We start from the raw sequence: 24,679 nt of genomic DNA on the forward strand, positions 1-24,679 counted from the left end.
AACAAAAATTTCCAGCTCGGCGAACAGAACCACAACAACGAGCATCCGAGCTACAAATCTTCACCCAAACTTTGGACATCATGTTTAATTTATTGGAGTTGCTCTGAGGAGTTCTTTCAAGAAGTAACTTTTGCTGTAGGTAGAGGAGAACGAGTGAATGTGTTGTATTTAGATTTCCAGAAGGATTGATAAAGTGTCACATCAAAGGTGATTGTGGAAAATAAAAGTTCATGGTGTGGGGGTAACATATTGAATAGAAGATTGGCTGGCTGAAAAGAAGCAGAGTGTTTAAAAAGATGGAATTTTGATATAATGGCAAGATATCAGGAGTGGTTTGACACAAGGAACAGTAATGGGCCCTCAACAGTTTACAATTTCTATTAATTATTTTGATGAAGGGATTGAAGGTATGGTAGCTAAATGTGCTGGTGACACAAAGATAGGTAGGAAATGAGTTGTGAAGAGGACACGGTGGCTCAGTGATTAGCACTGCTACATGACCGTGCCAGGGACCTGGGTTCGATTCCACCCTCAGGTGACTCTGTGGTGTTTGCACATTCTCCCTGTGTGTGTTGGTTTCCTCTGGATGCTTCGATTTCCTCCTACAGTCCAAAGGTGTGCAGGTAGACTGTTTGGCCATGCTGATTTGCCTATAGTGTCCAGGGATGTGCAGGCTAGGTGGATTAGCCATGAGATGCAGGATTACAGGGATGGGTAGGGGGTGGGATGCTGTTCATAGGGTTGGTGTGGATTGATGGGCCAAATGGTCTGCTCCCATACTGTAGAGAATTTTTAATTCTATGTGGCTGCAAAGGGATAGATTAAGTGATTGTATTCCATTTGCCAGATCTTTATCCAGCATGTGAAATTGTGAAGTTGTTCATTTTGGCGAAAGAATATAAAAAAGACATATTATCTGAATGGAGAGAGGTTGCAGAGCTCTGAGGTACAGAAAGGTCTGGGTGTCCTCGTGCATGAATTGCAAAATTTTAGTATGTAGATACAATAAGCAATCAGGAAAGTTAATAGAATGTTATCTTTTATTGTGAGGTGAATTAAATGAGTAGGATGGTTTTGGTTCAGTTATACAGGGTATTGGTGAGACCACATCTGGAGTATTGTGTGCAGTAGTGGCCACCATACTTACAGAAAAATGTTCATGTGTTAGAAGTAGGTCACAGAAGGTTTACTCGACTAATACTTGGAATGAGGGAATTACCTAATGCAGAAAGTTGGATGAACTAGGCATGTATCCTTTGAAGTTTAGCAGAGTTGGAGATAAGTTGTCATAATTTAAAAATAAGGGGTGCCCATTTAAAGCAGAGATGAGGAAACATGTCTTCTGAGAGTTGAGAGTCTTTGGATTCCCTTTTTCAAAAGGTAGTAGATGCAAAATTATTAAATATTTAAGACAGATGTAGCTAGATTCTTGATGACTAAGGGAGACGAAAGATTATCAGAAATATGCAGAAATGTAACTTTACAGTTAAAATCAGATAAGCCATGATCTTATTGAATGGTGGAGCAGGCCTGAAGGGCTGAATCGCTTACTCTTGTTTGGTTGGTGTGGTGTAAAATTCCAAGCAGTGGAATGTGGTGAAACGGTTAAAAATTATGTCCCAATACATGTGTGAATCATAATGTAACACATGTATTGGGCCAAGCAGTGGAATGTGGTGTAAAATTCCAAGCAGTGGAATGTGGTGAAACGGTTAAAAATTATGTCCCAATACATGTGTGAATCTAACCGGAATGGAGGTGTTGCTTAGTCCCGTGTGAATCTTCTTAACTGTATGTAACCAGAATGGAATGTGTTTTTTAGCCTTGCTCTGCTGTTCACATGAATGTTTATATCTGGAAAAGAGTATATCAGCTGAAAAAGTCTCCAGTTCGGTGAGTCTGCTCCGGGGTTACGTTTAACCGCCGAGCGTGGGTTGTTGGCAACCGCTCTACGAGAACTGACGGCTCCCAGTTTTTGTAACATGTAGAGTGAGTATAAGCCAGACCCGTTGTGCGACGCTGCGGGGAATAAAATGCCCATATTCTAGCAGTCTCGCCTCTTGGTCGTTTGTTCTGTGTCAGACTACTCTCCTACGAACCTGACCTTGAGAATTTTTTAAAACATTTGGCGTAGTCGGCAGGATCAATCGCAATTGAGGAGAGATTTTGATACAGAACAATGTTTTGGAAAAAGACTAAGAAACCAGAAGAACAAACTGTGGAGGTCCCGACCGTCCCGGGATGGCATGGATGTGGGCATGTACGTGGCAGTTTGTTTGAGAAAGGATCCCAGTCCTGCCGAAGAACCCCTTGCCTGGGGTACAGCGGAGGATGTGGGCATGTCCAAAAAGCTGAAGAACAGAATTGAATGGGATTGAACTGAACTGAACTGAGTGGAACTGAAGTGAATCAAATTGAACGGAACAAAATGGAACTGAGCTAAATTGAATTGATAAAATTATGTCCCAATACATGTGTGAATCATAATGTAACGCATGTATTGGGCCAAGCAGTGGAATGTGGTGTAAAATTCCAAGCAGTGGAATGTGGTGAAACGGTTAAAAATTATGTCCCAATACATGTGTGAATCTAACCGGAATGGAGGTGTTGCTTAGTCCCGTGTGAATCTTCTTATCTGTATGTAACCAGAATGGAATGTGTTTTTTAGCCTTGCTCTGCTGTTCACATGAATGTTTATATCTGGAAAAGAGTATATCAGCTGGAAAAGTCTCCAGTTCGGTGAGTCTGCTCCGGGGTTACGTTTAACCGCCGAGCGTGGGTTGTTGGCAACCGCTCTACGAGAACTGACGGCTCCCAGTTTTTGTAACATGTAGAGTGAGTATAAGCCAGACCAGTTGTGCGACGCTGCGGGGAATAAAATGCCCATATTCTAGCAGTCTCGCCTCTTGGTCGTTTGTTCTGTGTCAGACTACTCTCCTACGAACCTGACCTTGAGAATTTTTTAAAACATTTGGTCATAGGAAGGATGGAAATGTAGAGTTGGACATTAATGCAAGATAGAGTATGTTGGACCATATTACATGGAAGCTTCTAAAACCTAGGTTCAATTCCTTTTTGTTCAACTGGGTGATCTTAGTAACAACTATGTGGGTCTGCCACAGTTGACCTTAGTCACAGAAAGGAAAAAAAAGAAGAATTTCTGCTGCTGATAGCCAAACATGAAACCTACTGGATTTAGGTGGACATTAGAAGAGGGCCAACATTGTGCAGTGATGTGGAGCCTTCCATAGTTTGACAACCTACCTTCCTGTTTACAGTATTGGTGAGGTACCAGGCGGTACTAGCTAGAACCTGTGAATCTGTATCCTGGCATGAATCACTAACTTCAGAAGATGAAACAAAAAACAGAAAGGGATGTGTAGCTCTATATGAAGAATAGTTGTTGGTTTTGCTATAAGTGATTGAATCAAAATAAATTGAATGAACGATTCTGAGTTCAGTAATGTTTAATGTCGTTCAACCTTCACAGTATATGGAGAAAATTGTTTAGCCTGTATTAGTTTATTTCAGAATATTTAGATTTGTTTCTCTATATTTTACAAATGCAATCTGTCTTCACTAAATGTGGAGACAGTTTTTGTCATTTGCATGAACATTGAGTTGATTCCAGGCGCTGCTGTAGTCAGTCACGTAATTGTTGTGTAGATTAAATGCAGGTGAGTCTGAGAGCAGCAACACATACATTACTCTTGGAAATCCAATTTACTTGACTGATTTTGTCAATCACAATGACATTCCTAACCACTGGAGAATTGTTTACCTTAAAATTGAAGTTGTGCCTTGGTAGCTTTCAGAATGCAATATATGTCAGCTTGTCAGTTATTTGACTAGACCCATGATTAAAACTAGGGAATGCTTTCATTATGGTTGCCCTATTGTCATTTATTGTCTATTCCCTTTCTGTTCTGTATTTACTAGATAGCTGTAGAACTCCTATGTTTGGACACAATGATTTTGGAATATGGAGGATAAATAAAGAAATTTAATTTCTGCTTTTAATTGCTATCCAGTAATTCCCTGCAGAAAGTTCACATGTGGATACTGGATATATACAAGATCAGATCATCTGTAATATTCTCCCAAGCACAAACATTGCTGTTTAAAGTATACAAAAACCATAAATTTGTTTTGCCTGTGTACACTAATAAGGCAAAACAACCTGATATTGCGGTTACTTGTCCTCAAATGCCAAAGATTGTCACCTCAAGGAATATAAAGAATAATTAATATTTTCATAACTGAAACACATTATTTGTTGCAGAAACCCACTCAACTTGTGAATTGCAAGAATCAGCAAGAATGTGACAATGTATGAAGTAGAAGTTTGTGATTTCAAGTTAGTTTTGTGCTTCCTTAAATATCCGAAAGGAAGCAATTTCTGAGTAGTGAAACAAAAACAAAATTTGCTGGTGAAACTCAACAGATCTGGCAACACCTGTGGGAAGAAAGCACAGTTAATATTTTTAGTCCAGTGACTTTTCATCATTGTACTTTTACATTGTAAAACAAGATTTCACACAGAGCTGCATAGGTGGTATTAGGACCAATAGCCAAGAGCTTGTTTCAAGAACTGTGTTTTAAATATTGTTTTAAAGTTGGAAATCAACAGCGAGAAATATACAAGTTCGAGATGGAATTGCAAAACCTAGGAACTTACAACTTCAAAGTACAGCAACGTGGAGTGGATTGAGTAAAATCAGCTGTATTTGTATCGAGCCAGAAAGTGAAGGGACACTGATTATCTCTAAAGGTTGTAGGGTTGGAGCAGGTAACAGAGATAGTGAGTTGTGAGGCTGTGGAAGGTTTGAGAGCAATGAGAATATGAAAATTAAGATTTTGTTTAACAAGGAGCCAATTTAAGTCAGCCTATAAAAAGTGTTAGGTAAACTGAATGGCAACAGAATACTGGATGGCTTTAAGTTTGAAGTGTATTGGGAGACTTGTCTGAATTGGTTGGAATAATAATTTGAGAGATAAAAATGACGTTGAAAGGTTTTGCAATTACATAGCAACATTCGTGAGCACCGCATGCTTTACTGTTGAAGTGATTGTTGAAATGTAACAAAATGGAGGCCAATATGTGAGCAACAAATGTTCACAAACAACAATGTGATAATGATGAGTTTTTCTTTGTGATGCTCATTGAGGAAGTAGTATTGACCAGGATGACCAGGATAGCTATCTGTTCTTCAAAATAATGCCACAGGATCTTTTACACCCATCTGAGAGGCCTTGGTTTAGTATGGTGGCGCTTATGACAGTACAATAGTCCTTCAAGCTGCTCTGGAGTATCATTTTAAATGTTGTGGTTCTGTTTGCCGAGCTAGGAATTTGTGTTGCAGACGTTTCGTCCTCTGTCTAGGTGACATCCTCAGTGTTTGGGAGCCTCCTGTGAAGCGCTTCTGTGATGTTTCCTCCGGCATTTATAGTGATTTGTATCTGCCGCTTCCGGTTGTCAGTTCCAGCTGTCCGCTGCAGTGGCCGGTATATTGGGTCCAGGTCGATGTGCTTGTTGATTGAATCAGTGGATGAGTGCCATGCCTCTAGGAATTCTCTGGCTGTTTTCTGCTTGGCTTGTCCGATAATAGTAGTATTGTCTCAGTCGAACTCATGTTGCTTGTCATCTGAGTGTGTGGCTACTAAGGATAGCTGGTCATGTCGTTTTGTGGCTAGTTGTGTTCATGGATGCAGATCGTTAGCTGTCTTCCTGTTTGTCCTATGTAGTGTTTTGTGCAGTCCTTGCATGGGATTTTGTACACTACATTGGTTTTGCTCATGCTGGGTATCGGGTCCTTCGTCCTGGTGAGTTGTTGTCTGAGCACATCGACCTGGACCCAATATACCGGCCACTGCAGCGGACAGCTGGAACTGACAACCGGAAGCAGCAGATACAAATCATTATAAATGCCAGAGGAAACATCACAGAAGCGCTTCACAGGAGGCTCCCAAGCACTGAGGATGTCACCTAGACAGGGGACGAAATGTCTGCAACACAAATTCCCAGTTCGGCAAACAGAACGACAACAACGAGCACCTGAGCTACAAATCTTCTCCCAAACTTTGAATATCAGTTTAAATCTTTGTACTCAGACACTGGAGCAGGACACGAAGCCACATCCTTCTGACTCAAAGGTGAGGTGTTAACAATTGAGCCACATAGATAAGAGTTTCAGCAGCAGAGGAGCTGAGATACAAAGTTATAAAAACAAAGTGCTGGAAAAACTCAGCAGGTCTTGCAATATCAGTGGAGTTCGAAATAGAGTTAATATTTTGAGTCCAGAGTCATATTGACTTCAAAGCATTACCTCTGTTTTTCTCTCCAAGGATGCTGCCAGCTCTGCTGAGTTTCTTCAGCACATTGTGTTCATATCAGATCTCCAGCATCTGCATTATTTTATATTTATTTGCAACATAAAGTAACTGGGTGCGATTACATAAGTGGAAAGTAAGCAGTCTTAGAGCTACCAGGAACATGTTATTGGAAGTTCATTTTAGGCTGAAGCGTAGCATCAAGATTATGAACAGTTTAGTTCATTCACAGTCAACTGATAGGGAAAGGAAGAGGTAACTGGTGAGGGAACAACGTGAAGTAAATTTGAGTTCATCATGACTGGATATTGGATAAACAGTCTTACAATTTAGAAATACTAGACATGTTGAGAGAGGCAATAGTGAGTTAGAGCTGGGAGTCATCAGTCTGCATGTCTAAATTGACAATGCAGGTTTGTACATAGAACATTACAATGCAGTACAGGCCCTTCAGCCCTTGATGTTCCACCGACCTGTGAAGCCAATCTGAAGCCCACCTAACCTACACTATTTCATTATCATTTATATGCTTATCCAATGTCCATTTGAATGCACTTAAAGTGGACAAGTTCACTATTGTTGCAGACAGTGCATTCCACGCTCCTACTACTGTCTGAGTAAAGAAACTACCTCTGACATCTGTCCTATATTTATCACCCCTCAGTTTAAAGATATATCCCCTTGTGCTGGCCATCGCCGAGGAAAAAAAAAGTGTTCACTGTTCACCCCATCTAACCCTCTGATTATCTTATATGTCTCAATTAAGTCACCTCTCAACCCCTTCTCTGTAATGAAAACAATCTCAAATCCCTCAGCCTTTCCTCATAAGAACTTCCCTCCATGCCAGACAGCATCCTAGTAAATCTCCTCTGAATCCTTTCCAAGGCTTTCACATTCTTTCTATAATGCAGTGACTAGAACTGTACACAATACACCAAGTGCAGCCGCACCAGAGTTTTGTACAGCTGCAACATGACCTCATGGTACCGAAACTCAGTCTCTCTACTAATAAAAGCTAACACACCATATGCCTTCTTAACAACCCTATTAACCTAGTTGGCAACTTTCAAGGATCAATGAACATGGATCTCTGTGCTGATCTACACTACCAAGAGTCTTACCATTAGCCCGGTACTCTGCATTCCTGTCACTTCTTCCAAAGTGAATCATCTCTCACTTTTCAGCATTAAATGCCATTTGCCACCTCTCAGCCCAGCTTTACAGCTTATCTATGTCCTTCTGTAACCTATAACAACTCTACTGACCTTAGTGTCATCTGCAAATTTACTAACCCATCTTTCTGTGCCCGTATCCAGGTCATTTATAAAAATGACAAACAGCAATGGCCCCAAAACAAATCCTTGCCATACACCATTAGTAACTGAACTCTCGGATGAAAATCTCCCATCAACCACCACCCTCTGTCTTCCTTCAGCTAGCCAATTCTGAACCAAACCTTTAAATCACCCTCAATCCCATGCCTCTGTATTTTGTGCAATAGCCTACTATGGGGAACCATATCAAATGCCTTACTGAAATGTTTGAATGATGTTGCTGAGGGAGAGCATACAAATAGAAAAAAATAGGAGGGGATAACAGGGAATTGAGTGTTCACCCCTGTCAGAGGCTTGCAGACAATGTCAAGTGGAGGAACAGCCCCTCATTTTCAACTTAAGTACTTGGCCTTTAGGGCCCTCATATAGTTCCACAGCTTCAGACAACGAGCTCTGTCCTCCACTTTGAATACTCTGCACGTTTTCACATCAAACTCAACTGTTGCCCTAATGTCTTGTAGGTTTGGTTTTGCCCGAAATAGAACTGATCTTTATGCTTTTAAACACTGACCAGTAGTATGTATTCATCACCAACATATTTTCTCGATGACCATCAGCATTACCTTTGCCTGTACATCTGAACACCACTATCATCTATTTATTCTTCCATCACTCAGCACTAAAAAATAAGTAACAACAACAATAACATCCACGGGCAAAAATCACATGTCTGCATTTTTGAACTTATTTTTGACTTATTTTTAAACTAGCTTTCACTCATGAATTTCTCATTTGCTGGGGTTCTCAGGAATGGAACCTTCATGACACAGAGGAATGACTGTATATTCCATTACTTTTCATGAAAACTGAAGTGGGCTGGTAGAGACTTTTTGGATTCAAAACATTAACCTGTTTCTCTCTCCATCAATCCTGCCAGATCTGAGTTTCTCCAGCACTTTCTGTTTTCATTTGAGAGGTGAAGTACCTTTATCATAGTACTGCTCCTTCGTCAGGTGAAGTATGAAACATGGAGTTCTACTAGGTAAAATAGAAATGGATTTGGGAAATGACAACACATTCTTGGGCTTTGAAATGAAAAGGGAAGTTGGATTTGGATCATAGCTTGCAAAGGGAGAGGAAATGCACCAGAGCTTTGAACACTGGATCATGTGCTGGGAAATAGGATTAATATAGGTGTGGTGTTTGATAACCAGCATCGACACAAGCAGTGGCGGAAGGTTTTCTTTCCATGCTGTAATATTTTACGACTGTATGAAAGCAACTGGGAAGGTGGTAGTAGTCAGACTGTAATAAAAAGGCATAAATCCTTTGTGTCTATGTTCATTCATTGGGTGATTTTTCTTGATGTATTGTTGAATTGCTCACTAGCAACCTTTCTTGAAAGAATTACTTCTGCTGCACTCCAAACTTTTATTCCTCCTTTTCACATGTTGCAAACTTGCTGCCATTTTCATTGCATTTTCAGTCTCAACTTTTTTTGCCAACCTTTATGAAAGCTTGCTAAACCCTGTATCTTTTGTGTACTGTAATTTTGTTACTCAGTCTGTACAGTGCTTACAGACATTCCATTACTATATTTCCCAACCCGACACATACAACAAAAAGGCAGCCAATAGTTTGGAGATGAGTATTGCTAGTGTGTAGGAAGAGGGATGCTGTTGAAACATACAGATGTTAACATTGGACAAGGTTGGGAAGTACGGTTGGGAAGTATGTCATGTTTAGATGGAGGGGCAGGGTGATAAAGGTAGCAGAAACCTAAGAATGTGAAAAGGGATGGTCTTGAGCTAGATCTGGAAATGAGTGGGGCTATGTGGAGAGTTATTAGGCTCTGATGAGACTTAGAGCAGATGACAAAATTTTGCATTGCCAGAATGGTTAGGGATGAGGCAGTCTTGTGTTTGGAAAGAGCAAAAAGCTAATAAATATAACATGAGGAAGGAGAATAGACTATGGAACTTTGAATTGTGACTGAAGTGACACCACTGGAACTTAGCCAGTATTGTGAATAGGGAGTGATTTGGACATGTCAGACTAGGAGTCAAAGGGCAGGAGTTGTGCATCAGGCATATTTGAGATGGTCCCAGAATAGTATCTAAGTTCAAGGAGCATTAGAAACCATGCTGAGCCAATAAATGTCTAGAGTTGAGAATTTAAAATGAAATGAAAATGAAAATATTTTGTATACTAAAACAAATTGAAATTTATTTCTGTCAGCAATGTAGTGTTTTATGATGTTTTAGCATTGACTCAGTATTAGAATTTGATTTGTCCATATACCTAGAGGGCCCAGCCAGTTTCTATTAGAAACTCACCACAATGTAGAAGATTTTCTTTGTAGCTGCATCCACAGATGCTTCAGTCCAACTAGTCCATGCCGACCAAGTTTCCCAATTAAACAAGTCCCACTTGCCTGCGTTTAGCCCATATCCCCGTACACCTTTCCTATTCATGTATTTTATCCAAATGTCTTTTAAATGTTGTAACTGTACCAGCATCCACCACTTCCTCTGGAAGTTCTTTCCACATGTGAACCACTTTCTGTGTGAAAAAGTTGATCTCCGGTCCCCTTTTCAATTTCTCTCCTCTCACCTTAAAAATATATTGATTAGTTTTTGAACTTTCCCACCCTAGGGCAAAGACCTTTGCTATTCTCTTTATCTATGTCCCTTGTGATCTTATAAACTTCTATAAGGTCACTCCTCAACCTCCTGTGCTCCAGTGAAAAAAGTCCCAACCTATCTTTTTAACTCAGTCCCATCAACATCCTGATAAATCTTTTCTGAACCCTCTCAATTTAATAATATCCTTTCTACAGTAGTACAACCAGAACCGCACACAGTACATAAAAAAGTGGCCTCACCAACATCCTGTACAACCTCAACATGATGTCCCAATGCTATTCTCAATGGTCTGAGCAAAGAAGGCAAATGTGCTAAATGCCTTATTAACAACTCTGTCTACGTGTGATGCAACTTTCAAAGAACTATGTACCTGAACCCCTAGAGGTCTCTGCTCGACAAACAAACCCTTGTTTGTTTTACCAAAAGGAAATACCTCACGTTTATCGAAATTAAATTCCACCTGCCCTTCCTCAGTCTATTGACTGAAATGATCAAGATTCCTTATTAACTGACTTAAATGGGCGGCACGGTGGCACAGTGGTTAGCACTGCTGCCTCGCAGCGCCAGAGACCCGGGTTCAATTCCCGCCTCAGGCGACTGACTGTGTGGAATTTGCACGTTCTCCCCGTGTCTGCGTGGGTTTCCTCCGGGTGCTCCGGTTTCCTCCCACAGTCCAAAGATGTGCAGGTCAGGTGAATTGGCCATGCTAAATTGCCCGTAGTGTTAGGTAAAGGGTAAATGTAGGGGTATGGGTGGGTTACGCTTCGGCGGGTCGGTGTGGACTTGTTGGGCCGAAGGGCCTGTTTCCACACTGTAAAGTAATCTAATCTAATCTAATCTAAACTGAGTCATTTAGTTTTGTGGTTTATAGCTCCTTATGTTAAGAAATGGCTCCTTTCCTAACACTACTATGATTTATAAAATACTTATGAACTTTGCATATCCAACACTGAAAATTGTAGTAACAAATTCAAGATCAGTTCTGAAAATTTCAACTTTTCCTTCTTTCCTCTCAAAAATATTGACTGTGAAATTATCTCACTTGGTGAATTCTTTGTTTTCTGTTGGGATAAGATTGTATTGTTTTGACATACCTCTCTGATGTCACTAGAGGTCAGTGTTGTATTTTTCGCAGATGCTGAGACAAAATATGTTCCCGGATTAGAGATGCTTGTCCTCATATTTTTTCAGTAATTCTCTTTAAGTCAGAGTTGAACTTTACTTCAGCGAAACATAGATTAGACAGCTCTGAGTGACTTTTTTTAATTACAGCACTTTTTTTTCAAACTATCAAGTTTACTAACTAACGTTTACATTAATGGATTCATTCCTGACACAGGAGAAGTGGTTGAGTCTCCTGTTGGGTCAAGTGTGATACTAAGATTGAAAACTGTTGGATTCAGCTTTAGATATTTCTCAGAGAGGGTTGGAATTCCTAATAAGAGTGCAGATGGAAGACAATGTTGGATTAGATTAGATTCTCTACAGTATGGACAAACATGTCCACACCGACCCTCCAAAGAGTAACCTACCCAGACGCATTTCTGTACCCTATGTTTACCCCTGACTAATGCGCCGATGGGCAATTGAGCATGGCTGATTCACCTGACCTGGACACCTTTGGATTGTGGGAGGAAACTGCAGCACCCGGAGGAAACCCATGCAGACACTGGGAGAATTTGCAAACTCCACACAGACAGTCACCTGAGGCAGGAATGGAACTCGGGTCCCAGGTGCTGTGAGCAGCAGTGCTAACCACTGAGCCACCGTGCATCCTGTTGGTGGTTCTCCCTGTACTTAATTGGAGAAAATTTCTGCTTATCCAGCCTTTTCATGTCAAATTAGCAGTCCAACTATTTTGAGGCAGTGGAGGTAGTAATGAGTGCTTTACACGTACATTTGGAAACTAGTGTGGTTTTGTTGCTGAGGTTCAGCATATGTATGAGATATAGAAGGTATCCAAGGGGTCAATCCTTTGGGTCACCAGATATAATAGTGTGGAAATGGGGAGATGCGCCATTGTTGATGATCCTATGGTTATGAAAAAATAGATGAGAATGGAACCAAGTGAGAATAGTCCCACCAAGCTGCATGACAGAGAATTGTAAGGTGAAGGACAAAGATGGAAGGTTTACTTTTGTCATAATCCGAAAGGACGTCACTTTGTGACCATGGTAAGAGTGATTCTGTGTCAGGGTTGGAAAATTTAATTCTGGAATTTCAAGAAAGGTGAGCATAAATTTGGGAGGTGATAACAGATTCAAGTTGGAGATGTGACAGGAGATTTAAATGATGGAGAAATTAAGGGTTTTTTGAGCAGAATGAAAATCATAAATTTCAAGAAAAGGTAGTCTTACCTGAGCAGAGAGAATTGTTAACAATATGGGCTCACGTAGCTTGTGTAGTTACTAGATTGATGGGAATGGGATCAAGAGAATCAATGATGAACAACATAAACTCTGAGAGCAAAGTGAAACTAAAGAGGAAACTAAAGTTCAGACACTACAGAGGGTAGAATCTTACACGTTGACTTGATGGGCTCGAAGACGATAGGGGTGGTTGATTGTATCGTCTTAGTTTTGGTGAGAAAGAAAACCATGAGCTCCTCTCACTAAAAATTAGAGTTGAGTTTGAAGGAAATAGCGAAAGGATATAAAATTATGATCTACAATAGAGTAAGAAATTAGGGAGGAGAAAGTGAGGACTGCACATGCTGGAGACCAGAGTTGTGAAATGTGATGCTGGAAAAACAGCAGGCCAGGCAGCATCCGAGGAGCAGGAAAATCGACGTTTCGGGCATAAGCCTGCTTCTCGGATGCTGCCTGGCCTGCTGTATTTTTCCAGCATCACATTTTTCAACTAAGAAATTAGGGAGTAATTTTGCATTCAGAGATGATCCTGAAAGAATCAATGTTTTTCACTGATGAGATCAGTTCCTAATGCCCACTTAAAGTAGTCCAACCAGAACTGGTTAGGAATGGTTAGACAAGTTGTCCACCACAGTTTATTAAATTCCCATCCCTGGAAGCAAAACTAGAGATGTGACAAGGCAATGGTTAATGTGTGAGAGAGGGAGAGTAATGATTTTAACGCAGTCTAAATTGTCAAAAGTGGAGGCCATTTCCTCCTCATTTTTCTTGAGCAACCTGGCTACATTCCATCCAGGCCTAGTAATTTATCCACTTTCAAGGATGCAAAACATCCTAATATGTACACCCTGAATAAGTTTCCCAAGCACTAATTCACATTCGAGCTTCTTAACCAAGAGGTATTTCTTGTTTTGAAAGCAGACACCAAAGATCAGGTTTTTCCAGAATTGGGAATATTCTGCTCTACCTTCAAAAATAGCAGCCTTTCTTCAAATGTGGAACAATTTCTGATTGATCATTTTTTTTCCATTGTGGAAAGGAATTAGAGTATGATGATGACTGGAGAAAAACCTCAATCCAGCAGGATCACTTGAACTTTATGTTGAATTCAAACAGATCATACTTGGATGTTACAAATACTATAACCATGCAAAGAGGGAGTCAAGAAATTATAGAAAAGACATAAGTAGGCTTGAAGGACAGGTGAGGCATGTTTAAACTGTCACGATCTGACATTTTTAAATCTCCTGCTCTTTAAACATAAAAATAAAGTGATTTAATTTGTTGATGGTTTTTGGAGGAAACATCTCCTGCTGTTCTGTTATTCTCAACAGGATAGCTTATGTTGGATATGTTTGAGAAGTTCCAGTAGAGTTCTTTATTGATCTTTCCGGAAGGACTGTGTTATTTCTTTTTGTCTGCATAGCTGAATTTTAAAAGCCTTAAAGATCTCCTGGAGTCTGTGAGATGCCAAGGGAAAGTCTGTTCAAGGGGGAAGGCATGGGTTGTTCCAACATGTTCAGCATGAAGTAAATGGGGGTGATGGGAGTAGGTGGGGCATGAGTTGGAACGTAGGTCATGACGGGTCACAGTGACTGGGTGTAAAACAAGGATAAGATCCCAGAGAGCTAGGACTTAGCTTCTAACCAACCCACCTTGATACCCTCCACTTTTTCTGGAGTGAATTTTTCATGTTCACAGTACATTGACTGAGACAGGTCCATCAAAATTTCCCAACTTGAGCTACCCACCTCGATAGCCAAAGTATTCATACAGTATCTTCTCCACAACTTTGTGGGTGGCACGGTGGCACAGTGGTTAGCATTGTTGCCTCACAGAGCCAGAGACCCGGGTTCAATTCCCGCCTCAGACTGTGTGGAGTTTGCATGTTCTCCCCGTGTCTGCGTAGGTTTCCTCCGGGTGCTCCGGTTTCCTCCCACAGTCTCAAAAATGTGCAGGTCAGGTGAATTGGCCATGCTAAATTGCCCGTAATGTTAGGTATAGGGGTAAATGTAGGGGTATGGGTGGGTTGCGCTTCGGCGGGTCGGTGTGGACTTGTTGGGCCGAAGGGCCTGTTTCCACACTGTAATGTAATGTAATCTAATCTTAAGCATCTGCATGTGTTAAGTTTTTTGTTCCTTATTCATATTGTTCCCTTCATTAATCTCCTACTGTTTACATATTTCTAAAACATGACTGGTCTTCCCTAACTTTAGTTGACAGTATTTTTCATGCCCTCCATTTTATTTACTAATTTATTGAGATGTTTAGATTGGATCTTATCTTTGTAAAACCTTGAATTAGATATAGACTAACTATGGTATTGTCCCACTTCACTATTTGAAGAATGGTAACGAGGGGTTCCCTTTGATGTCAAAACAAATATACTCACTACAATCAGAAAAAAAAAGGCACATTAGCTGGTCATTCATCTTATGATTGTTTTATGATGTATTTAATGTTGGAGTCTGGTAATTGCTTTTGTGTACAGAACAGTCAATCAATTTTGAAAAGTAATTTGTTGTAGAAAGTACTTTGAGATAGTTCAATCTGCTATAAAAATGTAAATAGTACAGGAAAATGTTAGATCATGGAGTTGCATTTAAAGGTAATGAAGTAAGATGAACAGTAAGGCACTCTTAACCTCTGCAATGTGCCTTAGTCTGAATTTTAGTTTCACAAAAGCACATGATGTGAACCAGTGGGAATTATTTTCCATTTCCTCATCCAGCAACTGCCATTATTCATAACATTACCAGTTGTGTGCCACCTTGCACTGAATTATATGATTTCTTTTTTATGTTATAGCCACATATCTTTTAAAAATGACACTGGACATCTCAAATTTATCATGTGGTACAGTTATGAATGTTTAGTGTGGTTGAACTTGAACACCGATTTGAGAGAACAAGTTCTATCACACTGTACTGAAACAGACCTAGCAGCTGTTGTCGCTTTGAAACAATATAGAAGAAGGCACAAATGATTTAGAAGTTCCAACAAATTTTGATCATTATAAATAATTATTTCATGGTAAAGAATATGATTATTGCTGAAAAAAGGCATTTTGTCAAAAGATTTGTTTTGCATTTAACAGAACTACTGCTCTGATCTTCACTACTCTGATCAGAAAATTTCTTGCTCTGTAATCACAAAAAAATATGAATGACCCTGAGGCCATCACTTTTTATCCTGAAAAGTGTCCTGTCTACCACACATTGCCCTTAAGGTATCTCAGAAGTTTGAGCCACAGGTGAAGCTAGATGTTTCATCCTGCTCTTATGAGCAGTGTTCACTGCGTACGGGCGATGATTCTGCCATAATGACCTTCTGGCAATCACACAAATGGGTAATATGGTGCATGAATTTTAGTGTTGCTGTGATGCCAAATATGTACACTGTTAGATACCAATGACTTATGGATCACATGAAATAGCATTTCCCTTTGGCTGTTCACAGCTAGCAAGGTACTGAATAACTGTTCCATGTTTATAAAACTTGCAACATAGTGTCTAACATTAGGTGTGATTCTACAGTTGAACAACATTTGCTAGGCAATCCTGAGTGTGCAAGAAATTACACTGACAATCAATTTAGGATTATCAGTTGGGCTTACAGTGTGGTGCAGTTATATGCACAAGATACCACATATGTAAATTCACAGACCCCTCTTCATTTCTAATGGTGAAAGAAAAATGTGTACACATTACTCTATTTAAACTCAACAAAATTGGTGACAGCAATTTGCTGGTTCAGGTATTGATGCCTTAACCTATCAGAGCAAACTTGTATGGTTTACACCATAAGAAAGGTGTAGTTAACTGCCAATCATCAACAACTGATGGGTTTTCCAGGGCAATCCCTCTATTGGTCAGAGTCCACTTACCAATCAGTGTGGTTTCCCCTTATTTAAATATTTTTGTGATTTGTCTTGATGTACTGGCGTATGTAGTTGCATATCTCAATGGAGAAACATTAACTGCAGGGCAAAAGCTAGAGGGAGATGCATGTATAATTTAATGATTCCGAATGGGTTAATGTTAGTGATTCTATTTGGCTCCATCCAATCTGATGGTGTTGGATGGAGGACCAGGACTGCCTAGCATGAAGTCTCAATGGAGACAAGTGTATCCCCTCTGTCTCTGAATAGTCTTTATCATTATGCTTAACTAACTTTTTCTGCTGTCATGCAGTAAAATCAATAAGACACAGCAATAGTTTATTCTCAACTATTCCTAATTACATAGCCCTTAGATTCAGCATAGCAAATATGGGCCAGAAGGTCCAAGTTCAATTTGGACCTGTCCTAGAGGTATATTCCAACATATTTAAACAGGTTGTTTTCAAAAAGAAGGAGTCTTTAGCGCAGCATTCTAATCCAACCACAAGCCCACTGATGTTGGTACCATAATATACACCAGAGCACTTGATGTTATGCTTCTGGATTTTCAAAAGGCAATTGCCAAGGTACCTCATAATAAACATGTTAGCACAATTAGAGGCTTTGGGATTAAATCAGCAGTGAAGTTGTGGATCTAAGATTGGTTTAGTAACAGAAAACAGACATTATTGTTTAGAGGGTGATAGAAACAAAGAAAACAGGAGCAGGAGGAGGCCATTCAGCTTTTTGAGTCTGCTCCACCATTCATCATGATCAGGGCTGATTGTCCAACTCAATAGCCTAATTCTGCTTTCTCTCCATAACCTTTGATCCCATTCACCTCAAAGTGCTATATCTAGCTGCCTCTTTAATATATTAAATGTTTTAGCATTAACTACTTTCTACAGTAATTAGTTCCACAGGTTCACCATCTTTGGATGAAGGAATGTCTCCTCATCTCCATCCTAAGTGGTCCACCTGAATCTTCAGACTATGACCCCTGATTCTGGACACACCCACCATAAAGAACAACTTCCTTGCATCTACCCTATCTAGTCATCAGAATTTTATAAGTGTCTATGAGGTTCCCCTCTCATTTGTTTGAACTCCCGCAAAAACAAGCTTAACCTAATCAATCTCACCTCATCCATCAATCCTGCCATCCCCAGAATCAGCCTGGTAAACCTTCACTACACTCCCTTGAGAGCAAGAGCATCCTTCCTCAGAAAATGATACCAAAACTGCACACAATGTTCTAGGTGTGGCCTCATCAAAGCCCTGTACAATTGGAACAACACATCCCTGCTCACATCCCTGTACTCAAAACCATTCGCAATGATGGTCAACATACCATGTGCTTTCTTTACTGCCTGCTACACCTGCAGTAATCCCCATTGGTCACTATTAGGGTCAATGACCTTTTTTATTTGTAAACTAATTGTACTGGATTTGCATATCCAGGACGTAATTTTCAAGTTTGTTGATATGAACCTCAAAAGTAATCATAAACAATGAAGTGTATGAGCAGCCTGGCAAAATAAACAGACATGCGGCTATATTAAACATAGAGTCATAGAGCATGGAAACAGGCCCTTCAGCCCAACTCATCCATGCTGACCAGGTTTTCTAAACAAAGCTAGTCCCACATGCCTGTGTTTGACCATATCTGTTTAAACCTTTCTGGTCCATGCACCTGCCGAAATGTCTTTTAAATGTTGTAATTGTACCTGCTTCTACCACTTTATACACACACTGTGGAAAAAAGCTGTCACTTTGGTCCCTTTTAAATGTTTCCTGTCTCACTTAAACCTATGCCCTCTAGTCTTGAACTTCCCTAAGCTGAGGAAAAGACCTTGGCTATTCGCTTTACCTATGCCCGTCATAATTTTATAGGTAACCCTTTAACTTCTGCACTACAGTGAAAAAGTGCCTCTTCTCTCAAACAGCCCCATGTGATCTATCCTGTACTCCTGATAACTAGACCAGCCTTAGCACATAGACAGGCAGATGGAAGGCAAAAACTACCACAACTGTATGTCATACGCGGAAAGATACCACAAGATGCCAGAAATGACAATCAGGTCAAACACCATATGGTAGCAGCAAAGTGTGGATTCAAATTCCATACAGAGACTTGGGTCACAGTCAGAAAATTCCAGAAGAGCACCAAGAAAAGATTGTTTTTCTTTTAGAAATATTCTATCATTTAAAGAGTATTAATGCTTCAAGAAGAGACAGATGTTGATGAGCAGCTAAAATGCAATTACCAAGAGAGAGGCTGCAGTATCCTTGGAAGCAGGAACAGGGTGAGCTCAGCAATCCAAAGACAAACCTTTACTAAGAACAAAAACAGAAGTCACTGGAAAATCTCAGCAGGTCTGGCTAACCCAAACCCCAACCCCTTTAAAAAGATGGAAGGCCACCATTTTGATCAGTTGGAAATGTGAAATTAACCTAAAAGAGATGGGGAAAACCCAGGAACTGGTACAGAAATACCGCATTAATAAAAACCATAACTTTGAAAACTTGAAAGTAGAAAATGCAGAATTGCCGAAATACAGTTTGAAGCTTTATTGAATAATTTAGTACATTGGACCAGTGCAGAGTTTAAAAGGACTGGCAAGCATAAAAATAAAATGTAGAGTCTAGCAAGCTCCACAGTAATTGAATTTAAAATAGCATTGATGAAAACCAGACTACAGGCTTAAAGAACAGGAGATTACAAGCAGTATTGAAATAATAAAAATCACTGCAGAAATAAGAATGAGTAAATACATTAAGAAGAAGTGGAAAAAAAATGCTACCTTAAAGATTCAAGGTCAGAGTAGGACAACACAGACCACAAGATTGGACTTCTTGAAAACACGAGTTCCTAAGATACAGAAGTGCCTCCACATGTGAACATATACACAGATATGTAAAATGAAGCATAAGTACCTTATCTGCCACGTCAAGCTTGCTCCGCCATGCAACAAGATCATGGCTGATCTATTTGAATTCAACATTTTCATGTACCCGATAAGTTTCATTGCCTTACCGAACAAATATCAGCCTTAGAAATATTCAATGACCCTTCTTGCACACTTTGAGGCAGAAAATTCCAAAGTTGCACAAGACTCTGAGAAACAAAAAAATCTCTTTGTCTTTGCTATAGGAGGCCAGCCATTAATTTTAAAAGGGTCCCTTAGTTTTGGACTCACTCATACGAGAAAGCATCCTTTTTAAGTTCACCTTGGCAAGGTCATTCAGGATCTTATAATCTTACAACAATCCAGTCACCCCCTCCTTGTTCTAATTGCCACTGGAAACAAGTCCTGTCTGTTCAACATTTCTTCACAAGACAACTCACTCATCCTGGTGTCAATTTAGTATACATCTTCTGAACAGTATCCTTCTGTCAACAAGGAGACAAAATTGCAAACAATATTCAAATCCGGTCTCGTTAATGCTCCATTATTACTTTTATCTTCAATTCTTGTCTTAATCAAAGGTAGTGTTCCATTAGTCTAATCAATCATTTGCAATCCCAACGCACCACCTTTTTGTAATTCATGCCCGAGAATACCGTGAACCCTCCAAACCTCAAAAGACTGCAGTATTTTTTTCTATTTAAATGGTACTCTGCTTTTTTTTTTATTCTAGGTGGTAAAAACAATGACTGCAGATGCTGGAAACCAGATTCTGGATCAGTGGTTCTGGAAGAGCACAGCAATTCAGGCAGCATCCGACGAGCAGCTAGCCTAGTAAAAAACTTCACATTTTTCCATATTATATTCTTGAGGGCCATATTTTTGCCATGGAGAGTCACCATTGTTACAAAATTGTCAGAAGACCATGGCTATTTATATCTAGAAGGACAGGTGCAGCAGATACATGGGAACACCACTACCACCTACAAGTTCCCCTCCAAGCCACTCACCATCCTGACTTGGACCTATATCACTGGATCAAAATCCTAGAATTCCATCCCTAAAGGCATTATGTGTCTACTAAGAGCACATGGACTGCCTTGGTTCAAGAAAGCAGTTCGCCACCAGCTTCTAAAGAGCAACTAAGTATGGATGATAAGCCAGCGATGCCTGAAGGTGATCAAAAAATGGTTAAGAATACTAAATTCTAAACCCAACATTTCTCAATTTAGCAAGGGTGAGATTAAAAAGATCTAAAAATCATACCTGGGCAGTTCTTGGAGAAAGGTGGTCACTTAAATGATCCATTGCCTCCATTAAAATTGGATTTTGTGTGTGGAGATTAAGCCAGGGAAGGGCAGGTTTGCTCTCTGCACTTTTGTTGTGAACACTAGAGTATGTCATCTTGGGCCAGCACTTATTGCCTGTCCCTAGTTGCCCTGGAGAAGACAGTGGTAAGCTGCCTTGTTGAACAGGGGCAGTCCGTATGGTTTAGATGTATCCACAATGCTATTAAAAAAGGAGTTTAAGGATTTTGATCCAGTGACAGTAAAGGAATGGTGATATAGTTCCAAATCAGGATATGTAGCTTGGAGATGACCTTGGAAGTAGTGGTGTTACCATGCACCTGTGGCCCATGTCCTTATATGTGATAGGGATAACCGGTTTGGAACGCTCTGCCTCAGGAACCTTCATAAGTTTCTGCAGTGCACCTTCGAGATGATATACACTGCTGCTTCAATGCTTAATTGGTGAATGCTTAATTGAAAGTGTCAACAGGGTGCCAATGAAATGGGCTGTTTGTCCAGGATCATGTCAATCTTCTTGAATGTTGTTATGTTTACAGATCAGGTCAATGGCCTTGTGGTATTATCGCGAGTCTATTAATTCAGAAACCTATCTAATGTTCTGGGAACTTGAGTTCGAATCCCACCTTGGCAAATTCAACTTTTTAAAAACTCTGAAATTAAGATTCTATTGATGACCATGAAATCATTGCCGATTGTTGGAAAAACCCATCTGGTTCAATATTGTCCTTCAGAAGAGGAAATCTGCCATCCTCGCCTGATCTGTCCAACATGTGACTCCAGACCTACAGCAATGTGGGTTGATTCTCAATTGCCCTCTGAAATGACCTAGCAAGCCATTCAGTTAGACCAATTGCGATAAAGTCTCAAAGAAATGAAACTGGATGGACTACCTTGCATCAACCTAGGCACTGGAAAAGACAGTGGCAGAAACAGCCCTGTTGACCCTGCAAAGTCCTCCTTTGGCTAGTGCCAAAATTAGTAGAGCTGTCTCACAGACTAGCCAAGCAACAGTCATAGTCATTCTTGTGGAATCGTATCTTATAGACATCACCATCACCATCCCTGATCTATCCTGCCCAACTGGTAGGACAGAACCAGCAAAGGTAGCGGCACAGTAGTGTACAGTCGGGAGGGAGTTGCCTTGAGAGACCTCAATGTTGACTCTGGAACTCATGAAGTCTTGCGGCTTCTGGTTAAACATGGACAGGGATAACTCCTGCTGACCACTGCATAACATCCTCCCTCAGCTGATGAATCGGTACTCCCCCATGTTGAATAACACTTAGAGCAAGCACTGAGGATGGCAAGGGCACAAATTGTTATCTGGGTGAGGGATTCCAATATCTATCACCAAGAGAGACTCAGCAGGAGTACTACTAATCAAGCTGATTGGGTCCTAAAGGACATAGCTGCTAGACTAAGTCTGCAGCAGGTGGTGCAGGAACCAACAAAAGGGAAAAACATACTAGATCTCATTGTTCCCAATCTGCCAGCTGCAGATGCATCTGTCCATGACAGTATTAGTAAGAATGACCATTGCACAGTCCTGGAAATGAAGTCCCGCCTTCACATTGAAAAGTGTGGTACTATCACCGTGCTAAATGGGACAGACTTGGAACAGATTTAGCAACTCCTAACTGGGCATCCATGAAGCACTGTAGGCTATTAACAGCAGCAGAAATGTATTCCAGCACACTATGTAACCTCATGGCCTAGCATATCTCTCACTCACCCATTACCATCAAATCAGGGGATCAATGGAGAGTGCAAGAGGGCATGCCAGGAGCAGCACCAGGCATACCTGAAGATGAGGTGTCAATCTGGTGAAACTACATGTATACCAAGCAGTATAAGCACTTGTTTATAGAAAGAGCTAAGTGAACCCGTGACCAATGGAACAGATCAAACCTCTGCACATTCATTCGTGAATGGTGATGGACAATTAAACAACTCACTGGATTAGGAGGCTCCACAAATATCCCCATCCTCAATGAATTGAATTGAACTGAATTCAATTTATTGTCACGTATACCGAGGCGCAATGAAAAGCTTTGTCTTGCAAACAATACAGGCAGATCACATAGTTAAATAGCATGATAGTAAATAATAGGTAACCATGGCAAAAACAAAAACACAGGTTCAGACAACTGTTAAGAGGTTGTGAGTCCATTCAGTATTCTAACGACAGTAGGCTAGAAACTGTTGCAAAACCAGTTGGTGCGTGTGGCAGGCTTCTGTACCTTCTCACCCTTGGTAGAGGTTGTAGAAAAACATTGATGGAAGAGCCCAGCGCATCAGTGCAAAAGATGAGGCTGAAGAATTCACAGCAATCTTCAGCCAGTAGTGTCGTGTGGATAATCCATATTGGCCTCCTCCAGTGCCCCCTAGCATTTCAGACAATTCGATTCATTCCATGTCATATTAAGGAATTGTTGGAGACGGTGGATGCTGCAAAGGCTATGGGTCCTGAGAACATTCCAGCAATAGTACTGAGGTCTTGTGCTCCCCTAGCTAAGTTGTTACAGTACAGTTACAACACCGGCACTACCCGACAAGGTGGAAATTTGCCAAAATATGTCCTGAACATAAAAATCAGAACAAATCCAAGTCAGCCAATTACCTCCCCATTAGTCTTCTCTCAATCATCAGTAAAGTGATGGAATCTGTCATCCACAGTGCTATCAAGCAGCACCTGCTCGGCAATAACCTGCTCAGTAACACCTAGTTTGGGATCTGCCAGGGCCTCTCGGCTCCTGACCTCATTACAGACTTGGTTCAAACATGGACAAAAGAGCCGAATTACAGAGGTGAGAGTGACAGCCCTTGACATCAAGGCTGCATTCGACCAGGTGTTGCATCAAGGAGCCCTGGCAAAACTGGAATCAATGGATATCAGGGAGCAAACTCTCTGGTGGTTGCAATCATACCTCGCATATTGGAAGGTGGGTGTGGTTGTTGGACATCAGTCATTGCAACTCCAGGTCATCTTTGCAGGAGTTCCTCAGTAATGTCCTAGGCCTAACCATCTTCATGTGCTTCATCAATGACCTTCCCTCCAACATAAGGTCAGAAGTGGAGATGTTCACCAATAATTGCACAATTTTCAGCACTATTCATGACTCCTCAGATAGTGAAACAGTCCATGAAACAAGACCTGGCTAGTATCCAGGCTTGGACTGACAAGTGGTAAATAACATTCGTGCCACATAAATGCCAGGCAATGACCATCACCACTAAGAGACAATCTACCACCACCCCTTGACATTCAGTGGTGTTGCCATCACTGAATTCCCCCACTATTAACATCCTGGGAGTTATCATTGACCAGAAACTCAAATGGACTCAGTACATAAATAAAGTTGCCATAACAGCAAGTCAAAGGCTAAGAATGCTGCATCTCTCTCTCTCTCTCTCTCTCTGTCTCTCTCTCTCTCTCTCTTGTCTGTCTGTCTCTCTCTCTCTTCCCCCCCCCCCACCTCCCCACACACAGCTTTGGCAAGTTGGGAAGGGCTTTTCCACCATCTATAAGGCACTGGTAAGGAATGTGATGGAACACTCCCCACTTGCCTGGATGTGTGCTGCTCCAACAATACTCTAGAAGCTTGATATCATCCAGGACAAGTCAGTCTGCTTGATTGGTATTACATCCACAAGTATCTACTCCCTCCAGCAGTGTGTACTTTCACAGGATGGACGACAGAAATTCACCAAAGATCCTCAGAGAGTACCTTCCAAACCCACGACCATTTCCATCCAGAAGGCCAAGGGCAGCAGATACATGGGAACACCACCACCTTCAAGTTCCCCTCCAAATCACTCACCATTCTGCCTTGGAAATACATCACTGTTCCTTCGCTGTCGCTGGGTAAAACTCCTGGAATTCCCACCCGAGTGGCATTGTGAGTAAACCCACAGCAGGTGGACTGCAGCAGTTCAAGAAAGCATCTCAGCACCATCTTCTC

The 24,679-nt window shown here is 40.8% G+C and overlaps 1 protein-coding gene across 3 annotated transcripts in view; it reads left to right on the forward strand.

Annotated features, from left to right (window-relative positions):
* Window positions 1-24,679, forward strand: part of dtwd2 (DTW motif tRNA-uridine aminocarboxypropyltransferase 2) — a 116,817-nt gene that overhangs the window by 25,547 nt on the left and 66,591 nt on the right. The window lies entirely within an intron of this gene.

The sequence above is a fragment of the Chiloscyllium plagiosum genome, unplaced genomic scaffold (genome assembly GCF_037043375.1).
Source record: "Chiloscyllium plagiosum isolate Xiang-an unplaced genomic scaffold, Cpla_swu_hap1 HiC_scaffold_2, whole genome shotgun sequence".
Lineage (NCBI taxonomy): Eukaryota > Metazoa > Chordata > Chondrichthyes > Orectolobiformes > Hemiscylliidae > Chiloscyllium > Chiloscyllium plagiosum.